General features: G+C 50.9%; 1 long non-coding RNA gene across 1 annotated transcript; it reads left to right on the top strand.

Annotated features, from left to right (window-relative positions):
* The first annotated feature begins 939 nt into the window (after positions 1–939).
* On the top strand, positions 940–2,864 carry LOC125915037 (uncharacterized). Its single transcript, XR_007455539.1, has 3 exons — positions 940–1,372; positions 2,198–2,297; positions 2,491–2,864. It is a non-coding gene; the product is annotated as an uncharacterized LOC125915037 (long non-coding RNA).
* The last annotated feature ends 290 nt before the right edge of the window (positions 2,865–3,154 follow it).

The following is a 3,154-nucleotide window of genomic DNA, read 5'->3' as shown; positions in this document are numbered from 1 at the left end:
GGACCCGGGTAACCTAGGGCGCTCAGCCTCCTGACTGAGATCAATCCTTACACAACCACACAGTATGGAGCCCTGCCTTGTTGAGCCCAAGGCCCGCCGGGGGCTGATGGCAAAGAAGTGACCATCCACTCTAATTTCCACCCGGAAATACCCGGAAAAGCTGACCTTATTCACCCTGATCACAACCTTGTGCTGAGGAAACCAAAGCGGTTGGTCTGGAGTCAGATCTGCTCCTTCCTGGCTGTGGGTCCTTGGGCAAGCTGCCTAACCTCTCTGAACCTGTTTCCTCGTCTGCCCCTAAGGGTGTGTTTGCTCCATACTCCTGTCACTTGATTCATTCTTTCTCTCCTTTGACCCTCTCACCCGTGGTCTAAGGAACGGGTTGTTGTTTTCAATTTTTAAAATGTATTTATTTTTCATTAAAATTATTTTTCACTCAGCGTAGAGTGAAATAAGTCAGCCAGAGAAGGACAGATACTGTATGTGGATCTTGAGAAACTTAACAGAAGACCATGGGGGAGGGGAAGGGGGGAAAAAGTGACAGAGAGGGAGGGAGGCAAAGCATAAGAGACTCTTAGATACAGAGAACAGACTGAGGGTGGGAGAGGGGAACATGGGGGATGGGCACCGAGGAGGGCACCGGTGGGGAGGAGCACTGGGTGATGTACATAAACGATGAACCACGGGAATCTGCCCCCAAAACCAAGAGCACACTTCACACGCTGCATGTTAGCCAACTTGACACGAAATTATATTTTAAGAAACAGAAAAACATTATTTTTAATGTTTTATTTATTTTTGAGAGAGAGCAACCCTCACGAGTGATTTTCTTCTTTAATGTTTATTTTTGAGAGAGTGTGCGAGTGAGCAGGGGAGGGGCAGAGAGAGAGAGAGAGAGAGAGAAGGGGACAGAGGATCCAGAAGGGGCTCCACACTGACAGCAAAGCAGACAGCCCGATGCAGGGCTCGAACTCATGAGCCCTGAGATCAGGACCTGAGCCAAAGTCAGCCGCTCACCCACTGAGCCGCCCAGGTGTCCCCGGAAAGGCTCGTTTTTTACATCAGAATGGAGGTTCAGGGAGGCAGAGCCAGACTTGTTCCGAGTCCCAGAGCTCTAGGGTGAGGCCAGGATTTGAACGTGACTTTGCCAGGCTGATGCCCGTCTCGCCTCCCCCCAGCACGCCCGGGCTGCCTGCGAAGGCGAGGGAAGCGGACACCCGCCATCAGAGAGGATGCTTCTCCAACGGTGGCGTCTGGGCCAGTGGCGGCCAGCTCGCCGGGCTGTTTGCCAGGAATGCAGAATCTCAGGCCCCACCAGAGACCAGCTGAATCTTGTCTTTCAACAGTCTCCCCAGGATGACTGGTGTGCACGGTAAGGTTTGAGAAGCACGGGCCTAGGTCAGGGTTTCCCGGAGTGTGTTTAGGGAAATGAGAGTAAATGTGATTAAAAGAGAAGGTACCGAGGGGAGGAGGGTCAGTGCCCAAATCAGTCTGGGAAGGGCAAGATTAAACAAAGAGGGAGTACAGAAGTTATCAGGGCTTTTAATTTGGAAATGCACATTGTCTGTCTGGAGGACAGATTATATCACGGGACCCATGCTTTTTTAGAATCTCCTTGTGTTCTACTGAATATACTAGGAGGGAAACCTGGGTCCTGGAGGTCTTTTTTGTTTTTTTAATTTTTAATTTATTATTATTTAAAAAATTTTTTTTAAATTTTTTAATTTAAAGCATACGTCTATTTTCAAAGTTTATTTATTTATTTTGAGAGAGAGAGAGAGAGAGCTCACGCAGGGGAGGGGCAGAGAGAGAGGGAAAGAGAGAATTCCAAGCTGACCTTGAAGTGCCCGACCTGGGTCTCAATTACACGAACCGGGAGATCACGACCTGGGCCGAAATCAAGAGTGGGATGCTGAACCGACTGAGCCACCCAGGTGCCCCTGGGTCCTGGAGATCTTAATGATAAAATCGCAGCACTTACTATGCACCAGGCCCCGGGCTCCTCTACACATTAGCGTGTGGCTTCCCTCCCCAAAGTAACCTCATCATTCAAGATGGCTCCTGGAGCTCCAGCCATCACGTCTGCATTCCAGCAGCAGGAAGGAGGAAAGAGACCACTGTCCACCTGAGTCATCCTCCTTTAAGGAGCCTTCCCGGAAGTTCCACTAAATCCGTCTGCCTTCATCTCACCCGCCAGATTTAGCCACACAGCCATATTTTTAACCACCGGGAAAGGTCACCCAGCTCAAAATCAAGATGTCGTGGCTCAAGACCGTGGGCAGGTGGATATCTAAAAGGTAATTATCAGTCAGTGTCCTGGGGCTTTCCCATGGGGGAGGGTGCTCGTCCAAGGTCACGCTGCTGGTGGGTAAGGGAACCATATTTGAACCTGCCTCCTGCCCTGCCAGGAGTCTCCGCTTTTGCTGCATTTGCGAATTTGATTTCCTTCTGAGGGAAATCAAAAGGTCTTATTTAAAATGTTCCTTTTAGGTTTTTCTGCTCAGAGAAGCCTGAGAAATGTTGGGAAACACAACGAGAAGCAGGCTTCCTTACTCCAGCACTCGTCCAAGTGAATCAAGGAGCCACTGACAACAGAAATGGCTTCCTCAGGGAAAGTTTTATTATCTCGCTGCAGAGAGAGAGAGAGAGAGAGAGAGAGAGAGTCGGGACTGGTTGATTCAGCAACTAACCATTGTCACTGAGGACTTGGTTCTGCTTCTGTTTCTCCATCTTCAGGCTAGCCTCCTCATGGTGCACTATGGCTGCTGTTGAGCCAGGCATCAAGTCCCAAAGCCCAGGGGGCAGCAGAGAGAATACCCTTTCCTCACCGCTATGTGTAAAGACAAGGCAAGCTTCCCACAGCCTCCGGACACGCTCCCCCTCTTGCTGGCATTTCTTGGGGACCTCTCCTAGGCCAGTCGTGCACGAGGGAGGCCCCGGGACCCCTGTGATTGACCTAAATCGTCACCGTCCACTGTGGGGCGGGGATGGGAGGGCTGGCTGGTTGTGGGGGGCGGGTGCTGGATGGGGTGGGGGCCCCGGCGTTTGTGCACTAAGCGGACCGGAGAGGGGATTGCGTGAGGTTAGCGTGTTCCCCAAGCTGCGTGTTGGAAACGCGGTATTTTATTTACCTCCATTAAGTACTTTTCTGACA

This window comes from Panthera uncia (assembly GCF_023721935.1).
Source record: "Panthera uncia isolate 11264 chromosome D3 unlocalized genomic scaffold, Puncia_PCG_1.0 HiC_scaffold_9, whole genome shotgun sequence".
Taxonomy (NCBI): domain Eukaryota; kingdom Metazoa; phylum Chordata; class Mammalia; order Carnivora; family Felidae; genus Panthera; species Panthera uncia.
The sequence above is the reverse complement of the archived record's forward strand: the minus strand, read 5'-3'. Positions and strand labels throughout refer to the sequence as shown.